This window comes from Arvicola amphibius, chromosome 13 (assembly GCF_903992535.2).
Source record: "Arvicola amphibius chromosome 13, mArvAmp1.2, whole genome shotgun sequence".
Taxonomy (NCBI): Eukaryota; Metazoa; Chordata; class Mammalia; order Rodentia; family Cricetidae; genus Arvicola; species Arvicola amphibius.
The window spans coordinates 61,815,469-61,827,318 of record NC_052059.1 but is presented as its reverse complement, the minus strand read 5'-3'; positions in this window follow the sequence as shown (position 1 = coordinate 61,827,318).

Below are 11,850 nucleotides of genomic sequence, written 5' to 3'. Positions count from 1 at the left end.
CTAGACCAGAGTAGAGAAGGACAGTTGCGTGAAGGCAGCACCTGATTGTATTGATACTTTAGAAAATGAAATGAGGCTCATAATGTAGTTGTAGTCTAGAAAGACAAACTTCCCTCATCTCCTCAATCTCTCTTGTTTGAGAGAAATTAAGAAAAAGTCAAGGTATTTTCCAACATTTTACAGTCAGACTTGACCCAAGATAAAGGAAAGCTCTAGAAGTGAGGAGTAGAGAGTTAATGGTAAATTGAGCTGAAACCTCATTGAAATCATGTGTGCCCGGGCCTGGATCTGCTGAGGTATATATATAAAAAAACTATATCATACATGTTTTTCAACTTTTTTGCAGTTTCTTTTTCCATATCCATCCTACAAGCAGAACAACATGGGAAACAAAATTCTATGAAATGTGTTTCCAGATATGTTTTCAAAAGTTTATTTTTATTTCATAATCTGTGTGTAACTCTTTTGCCTGCATGTATGTGTGTGTACTGTGTACATGGCTGTGGCCCATGGAAGCCAGAGGAGTGATGTGGTATTCCCTTCTGTATGCTGCGATGACCATTAATGAAAAAAGGAACTGCTTTGGACCTACAGCAGGGCAGAACCTAACTAGGTAGAAAAACTAAACTGAATGCTAGAAGAAAGGGGGTGGTGTCAGAGAGAAACCAAGGAGCCACCGCTGGAGACAGATATGCTGAAACCTTGTCAGTAGGCCACGAGCCTCATGGTAAATTATAAAATAATGGAAATGGGTTAAATTAAGATGTAAAAGCTAGCCAATAAGAAGTTAGAGCTAATAGGCCAATAAGTGATTTAATTAATACAATTTCTGTGTTATTATTTTGGGGCTAAGCAGCTGGGAGCTGACTAGAGGCCTTATTACAACAAATTGTCACCCAACCCCAGTGTGGTCAACTAAATCCCATAAAACCTGAGAAAGCTTAAAAAGGAATTCTAAACACAAAAGAACAGAGTTAAGCATGGTTTGGTAGCAACATTTTCTTGAGTGGGCTCTGTTTCCTAAAAGCAATCAGAGATTTGGCTCCTTTAAGAGAGGTTTTGCTGACTCAGCGGTAGCAGAAAAAAAATGCTACAGAAAAAAAAAAAAGCAACACACTGAAACCTTGCCAGTAGGCCACAAGCCTCATGGTAAAATATAAAATGATGGAAATGGGTTAAATTAAGAAGTAATAGCTGGCCAAAAAGAAGTTAGAGCTAATAGGCCAAGCAGTGATCTAATTAATACAGTTTCTATGTAATTATTTTGGGGATAAGCAGTCAGGAACTAACTAGCGGTCTTATTACAACAGAGGAGGGCATTATATTTTTTTGTAATTGGAATTACTGAAGAATATGAGTTGCCATGTGAGTGCTGGGAACTGAATCTGAGTACTCTGTTGGAGCTGCAAGTGCTTTTAACTACTGAGTTAATGTTCTAGCACCTGTTTGCAGATTGTTTACACTGAGACTACAAAGCTACCATAGGACTTCTGGAGAAATTGTCAGATTAGATGTTGGTTTCTAGTTTTCATGAAAACAGCTAAGGTAAAACATAAAAGCACAATAAGTTTTTTAAGAGAAAGCACTAAAGAAACAGAGATGAGAAGCTACTTTCTCCACAAAGAACTAGTCAAGCAACAGAGCTGTAACACCCTCATCCTGAAGAGAATGAAACAATGTCTGTGTGCACGATGTCTTCTACTTTATGCTATTGGCTATTTTAATATTGGAGTTTAAATTTATTATTGTTGTGCAGTTTTGCACACACACACATACACATATACACCCTTATGTACTTTGGTTGTATTCCCCAATTACCTTCTCAGACTATGTTCCCTCAACTCCTTTTCAACAAGTCTCATTTTTGTCTGATATTTATATACTTTGTTGTGGTCCACTGCTTTTATGTGAGGTTTCTTCTATATACCTGGGCAAAGAAGATACTGGAGTAAAGAGAACTGCTCATCAATAATACACCAGTGAGAAATATGACACCCTTTCCCCATGTAAGCACCAACAGAATGTAGTTCCTTGGATGGCGCTGAATCTTCTGATAATGACACAATGTTTAAAAATCCAATCTTATGCCTGTAGACACTGCTATTGTGAATTTGTTAATGCAATATCCATGTCATTTTCAGACTATTGCATTTATTTATATATTTAAGTTTATATTTTGTTAGGTTGCTTTCTTATAATTTAATACTGCTGTCAAAACTTTTATGACTCTAGAAATACAACAGTTTCTCTATTGCCCAAAACTGACTCACATGCTTCCTTCCTCATTTTAATTTTAGTTTGTTTTTTTCTCTTTTTCCTTTCCTCATTCATTTAATGATTTAAAGGTTAGCTAAAAAGAAGTACATTTTCACCCAAACACTATCATTGAACTCTGTTGGGATTCAGAAATGTTCCCTTGTGTTTTCAACCGTAAGTCAGCATTGGGAATTCTGCTAAGTCATTATATCTGGTAGTTCAGACACATTCCCTGCTTTTTAACAGTAAATAATGTAAGTCCAAGTGAAGATAAATCACAAGTAGAAATCACATGAGACAAACAGAAGGATAAAACAGAGAATGAAAGAAGATAAATCTATAAGATGCACAAAGCACAGAGAATAAATGAGATAACACAGGAAATTATAGGAGCCTATCGCACACTATGGCATCCACCTAATCTCACAACTCCTCAGTAGTGGACAAAGAGAACTGGACAGCTGAAATATAAGATAAACTCTTAGTGCTCTCTTTTGACTTTCTATGGGAGTCAAGTAAGCATAAGAACAAGGTAAGGGACTCAACTCAGGGACTGGATAAGAAAGTTATCAAGTGAACAAAAAATCAAAAACTTGAAGAAATTTTTAAAAATGGAGAATAGCTTCAGCAAGAAAACTAAAACTCTGAAAATGAAACAGTCATAATAATTAGCAAGGGAAGAATCAATCAATCAAAAAGAAAACACCAGAAAGCACCATGAACAGACAAGCCCAGGAAGAAGGATATGTTTCATAGTTGAAAGACAAGATTGAAATAGCAATATTATCATAAACTACATAGAAAAGTAATGAACATATTCCAACCTTCCAAGGACTGTGTGACATATCCAGGAGACCAAACTCCAGAATCCAAGGTTTAAAAGATAGAGGTGGGAAAAAGTTTGCAAATATAGACAGTTTTTCATTCAAAGGACAGCCAAAGATCCTTCAAACTGAGGGAAAAATGGAAATACAGTTGGAGGGCTCAGCTCTCTAGGTCCTTGCCCTGAGAGGAATATCCCATGCCACACCACCAGCCACCAAGTCACAGAGACACTGAGCAGTCTTCACACACCTGTTATCATCCCTTACCACATCTGTGACCACCATAGCCTTGGTCCAGACTGCCTTTGGAGATGTGAGCATCTAGGTTCCTGTTTGGAGGGATCAGGTCTCCAAGCCCTTGCCCTTGGAGGAATATCCCATGACTTATCCACACCCAACAAGTGCCAGAGACCCCAAGCAGCCTCCACACACCATCCCTACCACAGCTGTGACCACTAGAGACTTGACCCAAATTTTCCCCAGACAAAGCTTTGGCCTAAACTGCCTTCGAGAGAGCCTTGGCACAGAATGCCCCTGGAGAGGAGTCCCAAGTATTACCAGAATTCACTATAGGCACAGACCTGCCTATACCCAGTGGGAAAAGTGATAACCTAAGCCACAGACCCCACATTCACCAACTGGAGGAAGAGAGACTCCCTGAAGCACAAGCCCCATCTTTACTCACTGGAGGAAAAAATGGGCAGACGGCAGTGTAAGAACTCATCCAAGAGCATAAAGACCAATATGACACCACCAGAACCTCGTGGTCTTACAACAGGAAAACCTGAACACCCTAACTGAGAAGAGGTAGAAAAAAATGAATTTAAATAAAGTTTTATGAAATCGATAGGGACCTTTAAAGAGGAAATAAAAATTTCCCTTAACGAAATGGAGGAAAAGATCAAATGATAAATTGTAATTAACCAATAAATCTCTTAAAGAAAACCAAGAAAAAGCAATCAAACAAGTGAAGTAAACAATTCAAGCCTTGAAAATTAAAATATAGGCAATAAAGAAAACACAAACCAAAGGAATTCTGGAAATAGAAAATCTGGACAAACCAATGGGAATTACACATGAAAACATAACCAACAGATTACAAGAGATGGAAAAGAGAATCTCAGGAGTTCAAGATATAATAGAGGATTAAATTCATGGGTCAAAGAAATTGTTAAATCCATCAAATCCTTAACATAAAACATCCAGAAAATCTAGGACACCATGAAAACACCAAACCTAAGAATAATAGGAATAGAAGAACTCCAGCTGAAAGGCACAGAAAATGTATTTAACAAAATCGTAGAAGAAAACTTCCCCAACCTAATAAAGAATATAACTATGAAAAAACAAGAAGCATACAGAACACCAAGTAGACTAGATCAGAAAGTCCCCTTGCAATATAATAATCAAAACACTAAACATACAGAATAAAGAAAGAATATTAATAACTGCAAAGAAAAAATGTCAAGTAAGATACAAAGGCAGACCCATCAGAATTACACCTAACTAATCAATAGAAACTCTGAAAGCCAGAAGGTCTTGGTCAGATATGCTGCAGACACTAAGAGATCCCAGATGTAAGCACAGACTACTATACTGAGCAAAGCTTTCAATCACCAAAAATGGAGAAAACAAGATATTCTATGATGAAACCAAGTTCAAACAATACATATTCACAAATCCAGTATTATAAAAAGTATTAGAAGGAAAGCTCCAACCCAATGAAGTTAGCTGCACCAAACACAGGTAACAAGTAAACACACACCTCACACTAGTAAACTCCAAAGAAGAAAAGAACAAAAACTCGAGCCCTGAAAAATAGCAGGAATAAACAATTGTTGCTCATTACTAGCTCTTAATATCAATGGACTCAATTCATCTATAAAAAAGACTTAGATTTAAAAATGTATATGAAAACAGGATCCATCCTTATGCTGCATACAAGAAATACACTTAAACCTCAAAGATAGATATTACCTCACAGTAAAGGATTGGTTAAAATTATTCCAAACAATTGTACCTAAGAAACAAGCAAGTGTGGTTATTTTAATATCTAACAAAATAGACTTTATTCTAAAATCAATCAAAAGAGATGGAGAAGGACACTTCAAAGCCATTCCAGGAAAAATACATCAAGATGAAATCTCAATTCTGAAAATCTATGTCCCAAATTCTAGAGAACCCACATATGTAAAAGAAACATTACAAATCTTAAATTACACATCAAGCCCCAAACACAAATAGTAGGAGATTTCAACACTCCACTCTCCCCAATGAACAGGTCAGCCAGACATAAACTTAGCAGAAAAAATAAGAGAACTAGCAGATATCATGACTCAAGTGGACTTAATAAATATTTACGAAACATTTCACTCAAACACAGAATATGTCTCCTTCTCAACACCTCATGGAACCTTTTCTAAAATTGATCATGTACTTGGTCACAAAGCAAACCTCAACAGATACAAAAAGTTGGAGTAAACCCAGTATCTTATCATATCACAATAGCTTAAAGGTAGAATTCTACAACAATACTAATTGCAGAAAGTCTACAAACTCATGGAAACTGAACAATGCTCAACTGAATCACCCCTGAGCCAAGAGGAAATAAAAAAATTAAGGACTTCTTAGCATTCAATGAAAATATATGCACAGCCATCCCAAACTTATGGGGCACATTGAAAGTGGTGCTAAGAGGAAAGTTCATAGAAAGCAATAAGTGCCTACTTAAAGAACCTGGAAAAATCTCAAACAGGTGACTTAACATATTTCTGAAAGCTCTAGAACAAAAAGAAGTAAACTCATTCAGGAAGAGTAGATGTCAGGAAATAATCAAGTTGAGGGCTAACATCAATAAAATAGAAACAAAAAGAGTAATATAAAGAATCAATGAGACAAAGAGTTGGTTCTTTGAGAAAATTAACAAGCTAGACAAAACCTTATCCAAACTAAACAAAGACAGAGAGGGAATACGCAAATCAACAAAGTCAAACCGGACTCTCTGAATGTGGCTGATAATGGGAGCTGACTGAGAAGCCAATGATATTTGATTTGATTCTACTGCACGTACTGGCTTTTTGGGATCCTAGTCTGTTTAGATGCACACTTTCCTAGGCCTGGATGGAGGGGGAGGGCTTTGGACTTTCCACAGGGCAGGGTACCCTGCCATCTCTTAGGACTGGAGGGCGGGGAGGGTGAGTGGGGGAGCAGGAGAAAAATGGGAGGAGGGGAGGAAGTGGAAATTTTGAATGGTATTATTTATAAAACAATAAAAATCTTTAAAAAAGGAGATCAAAAGGATACAAATTGGAAAGGAAGAAGTCAAATTTCCACTGCAGATGATATGATATTATACTTAAGTGACTCCAAAAATTCTACAACTGATAATCCCCTTCAATAATGTGTCAGATTTTAAGATGAACTCAAAAAAATCAGTAGCCCTTCTCTATACAAATGATAAAGAAGCTGAGAATGAAATCAGAGAAACATCACCCTTCAAAATAGCTACAGATAATATAAAAATATCTAGGGGTAACACTAATAAAAGAAGTTAAAAAGCTAAACAACAATAACTTTAAGTCTTTAAGGAAAAATATCAGAAAATGGAAAGATCTCCCACTCTCTTGAATATGCAGGATCAACATAGTAAAATTTACAATCCTACCAAAAGAAATCTACAGATTCAATACAATTCCCTTCAAAATCCCAGCACAGTTCTTCACAGACCTCAGAAAAACAATACTCAATTTCATATGGAACAACAACAAAAAAACCCAGAAAAACATAACTAATCGTGTATAATAAAGGAACTTCCTGATATATCACCATCCCTGACATCAAGCTCTATTATAGAGCTACAGTAATGAAAACAGCTTGGTAGTGGCATAAAAATAAAGAGGTGGACCAATGGATAAAAATCAAAGATACGGATATTAATCCATACACTTTTTAACACCTGATTTTTGACAAAGAAACTAAAATTATACAATGGAGCAAAAGAAAGCATCATCAACAGATGGTGCTGAGCTAACTGGATGCCAATATGCAGAAAAATGCAAATAGGTCCATATCTATCTGCATGCATAAAACTAAAGTCCAAATGGATCAAAAACCTCAATATAAATGTAGCCACACTAAACCTTGTTGAAGAGAAAGTTGGAAGTAGCCTTGAATGCATTGGAACAGGGGACCACTTCCTAAATATAACATCAGTAGCACAGACACTGAGATAAAAAATTAACAAATGAGACCTCATGTGTAGAAGGAGCAGTGGGCTGCATTCCCACCTGGCTCCTGCATGGCTAGCTTTACACCAGAAAGAACAACACACAAACTGTATTCATTTAAACACTTCTTGGCCCATTAGCTCTAGCCTCTTACTGGTTAACTCTCACATCTTGATTAACTCAGTTTTATTAATGTGTGTAGCACCATAAGGTGGTGGCTTACTGGGAAAGATTCTAGCCTACGTCTGTCTCGGGTTGGAGAATCATGGTGACTGCTTCTCTGCCTTCTTCCTCCCTGTATTCTGTTCTGTCTACTCCACCCACCTGTCTCTGACCTATCAGGCCAAGCAGTTTCTTTATTAATTAACCAATGAAAGTAACACATAGAAAGAAGACCAACCTACATCATTGGTGTTCAACGTGATGGACTAAATCTACTTAAAAACCCAAGAGAGCTTAAAAAGAAGGGAGAGAGAGTTTAAAACAGCATTTTGCTGTTTGTTGGTGGCATGCCACAGACTCAGCAGCCGTAGCAGGAAAAAAAAAACTGTGTGGTTTTAAAATGCAGCTTCCTGGGATGTGCCACCAGTGCAAACTCTGGCTTTAAAGCATTTCAATGGCCTTTATGGGACTGAATGTTTGTGTTTCCGCTCAGGATCAGAAAGAAAGTACTCTGAGACCATGCCAATGGCTCAGTGCTCCCCACCTGCACCTGGGCAGATGGTGGAATTAGGCTTAGGCAGGAGGGAGAGCATAGCGGATTTATGCCACCATACAGAGAGATGTTTCCAGACTGTGCAGTGCTCTGTGTGTCAGATTTGGCTGTAACTTGGATGAAAAGAGTTTCTGTGCTGCACACTCAGTCTCAGAGTTAAAGTGCTGAGTGCAGCTTCTACCTGGTGGTCCCAGAGCTAGCAGAAATGGTACATCCACCATTTTAAAATTGGAGAGAGGTGAAGCCAATATCCAGCCCACCGCTCTGCAGCTCAGAGGCACAAGCGGCTCTGTCATGTTGGACTGGGCATGGCAAGCAGGTTGTGCCTGTTTTTGATCTAGGAATGTCACAGCTTAGATTCTTAAGTGCTTAGCAATTTAAATGCACAAATCAAAAATATTCCTGGACAGTAAAAAAAAATTACAGATTCACAATAGGACAGATTCAGACATAAAAAACCTTTAAATGGGTCACAGTGTTGGATGAGTGTACGTAGGATTGAGAGAGAGAAGAAAAAGAATATGGAGAATTACATTAATGGTTTTTTAAAAAGGGTAAAGTCTTCAGACCCAAAAAGATGAACATGGGATGTACTCACTCATAATCGGTTTCTAGCCATAAATAAAGGACATAGAGCCTATAATTCGTGATCCTAGAGAAGATAAATAAGAAGGTGAACCCAAAGCAAAACAGATAGTTATCCTCCTGGATATTGGAAGTAGTCAAGATTGCCGGGCAAAAATTGGGAACTTGGGGGCAGGGTGGGATGGGGATGAGGGGAGATGGGGAGAGAAAAAAGTGTGAAGGGGAGGATAGGGAGAGCTTGGGGGAATGGGATGTTGGGATATAGGAAGAGTGGATATGGGAGCAGGGAAGTATATATCTTAATTAAGGGAGTCATTTTAGGGTTGGCAAGAGACTTGACTCTAGAGGGGTTCCTAGGTATCCAGGGAGATACCCCCAGCTAGTTCCTTGGGCAGCTGAGGAGAGGGAGCTGGAAAAGGCCAGATCCTATAGTCATACTGATGAATATCTTGCATATCACCATATAACCTTCATCTGGCGATGGATGGAAATAGAGACAGAGCCACACATTGGTGCACTGGACTGAGCACCCAAGGTCCAAATGAGGAGCAGAAGGAGGGAGAATATGAGCAAGGAAATCAGGACTGTGAGGAGTACTCCCACCCACTGAGACGGTGGGGCTGATCTAATGGGAGCTCACCAAGGCCAGCTGGACTGGGACCGAAAAAACACGGAATAAAACCAGACTCCCTGAACATGGAGGACAATGAGGGCTGCTGAGAAACCAAGGACAATGACACTGGATTTGGATCCTACTAAACATGGGGGGGGCTAGCGTGTTTGAATTCTCACCATCCTAGACCTGGATGGAAGGGGAGGAACTTGGACTTCCCACAGGGCAGGGAACCCTTACTGCTCTTCGGACAGGAGAGAGAGGGGGAGAGGAGGGGAGACGGGGAGATAATTGGGAATCAGGGAGGAGGCAGAAAGTTTTAATAAAAAAGGGGTAAAGTCTTTAAAGAGACAGAATAAAGTAAAGTGATAGAGTAAAAATAAGCCACATAAAAATGGAAAATATCCAAAGAGTCTAGATTCTTTGTATTATTGTGTTTTCATTAAAATTTTTGACTGTGAAGGAGCTAAGTACAGAGAGACATTTCCTTATAGGGGCTCCCAAGCTAAACCATAATGGATATCATAAGGTAATCATGGCTTCCAAATTTGGGTCTAAGGATATGATGCTTTGGAGAGAGTCTTCTTTTGTTTTCACAGAGGATGAGACCCTGTGGATTGCTTCTATCCCAATATGGTATGATAGACCATGACCTCCTGAAAGGTTGCTGTGAACACCCTCAAAAAATTACTTCGCTCAACTACCAACTGAGATGAAACTAGCACACAGGTTATACCATGAAAAAACTAAATAACAGCGCCCCCATTCAGCACAAAGCAGTTTGGAGAGAAATAACTACATCCATATTCCCAAATATTGTTTATAAATGTTCTTTTACATTTAAATGGGATATGATATAGATATGAATAATTTACATTGGTATAAATTTTGCTTTATTGGTATAAAGTTAAGGTCAATTTTATTATATGTATATGTATTTCTGATCTTGATTAAGGTATTGTGATTGTGTAGTTCATTTAAAAATGTACTGTATAATTAGGATATGTAGGTTGTTAATGGATAATCATCAATAATAGTCAAGCTTATAGTCATGTTAGATTTTTCTAGATATATAGAGATATATTTCAGTTAAATAGGTATTCTTCATATCTTTCAAAGACTACAGAATATGGCATTTAAATGTTTTAATAACTTAGGGCTTTTCATGACAATGAGACACGTCTGCTCCTGACAGCACCAATCTACTTCAAGAAGAAGATGGGCATCAAAGAGGCTCCTTATGGAGTTGATTAGATATTTGGGCAAGAAACTGCTCTTGCCTGGATTATTGCATAAACTGGACATTAAGAATCCACAGAGAGAGGACTGTTGAACTTTCCTAAAGGTGAGATGGTCTTTTGGGGTTCCTGATTCATGAAAGAGTCTGCGAGACATTTTGCAGGACTGAATTGCTTTCAGAATTTCCTGCTTCATGAAATGACTGCTGGATACTATGGGCCTGTAGGCCGAAGATGGATGTCCCAAAGGTACAGAGGAACTTTGGGTGACTGTCCAGGCAGTGAGTTGTCTCTGTCATTTCTAGAGTTTTGGAAGTTGCTTATTTCTTGTTTGCTTAGGTAATATTATATCCTTCTGGAGTCTTTGATGGAGTTGAAGAATGGCTAGATAGTTTAGTTTTCCATTGTTATGATAAAAGATAAAATAGATATAATTATTGTAACTGTAATTCTTGCTTGATAACTGTTTTGTTATATGTAGTTTTACTATGTTAAAGTTAAAGCCTTTCTTTTTTGCTTAAACAGAAAAGGGGGAAATGTTATAGGTGGGTCTTCTATCTATCTGTTGTTTCATTGGTTAATTAATAAAGAAAACTGCTTGGCCTGATGGTCAGAACATAGGTAGGTGGAGTAGACAGAACAGAATGCTGGAAGGAAGAAGGCAATGAGGCAGACGCCATAGCTCTGCTCTCCGAGATGGACGCAGGTTAAGATCTTTCCCAGTAAGCCACCACTTAGTGGTGCTACATAGATTATTAAATATGGGTTAAAGCAAGTTGTGAGAATTAGCCAATAAGAGGCTGAAACTAATGGGCTGGGCAGTGTTTAAATGAATACAGTTTCTGTGTAATTATTTCAGTCAAAGCTAGCCGGGGGCTCGGAGCCGGGAGGCAGGAAGCGGCCCGCTGCTCCCTCGATACTCATGAAACTGAGAAGCTTCTATAAGGTAAAGGAGATAGTCACTAACACAAAATGACAGCCTATAGCATTGGAAATGATATTTATTAACCCACATCAGACAGAGGACTTATCTCCAAAATATATCACGCCTTTAATCCCAGCACTCGGGAGGCAGAGGCTGGCGGATCTCTGAGTTTAAGGCCAGCCTGGTCTACAAGAGCTAGATCCAGGACAGGCTCTAGAAACTACAGGGAAACCCTGTCTTGAAAAACCAAAAAAAAAAAAAAAAAGAAAGAAAGAACTCAAGAAACTAGGCATCAAATTATCAAACAATCCATCAAAAAATGGAGTACAGATCTAAACAGAGAATTCTCAAATGAAAAAAATTTCTCATGGCCAAAAGAATTTTAAGGAATTGCTCTACATCCTTAGCCACCAGAAAAAAAACAAATCAAAATGACTTCAAGGTACCATCTTACACGACTCTGAATGG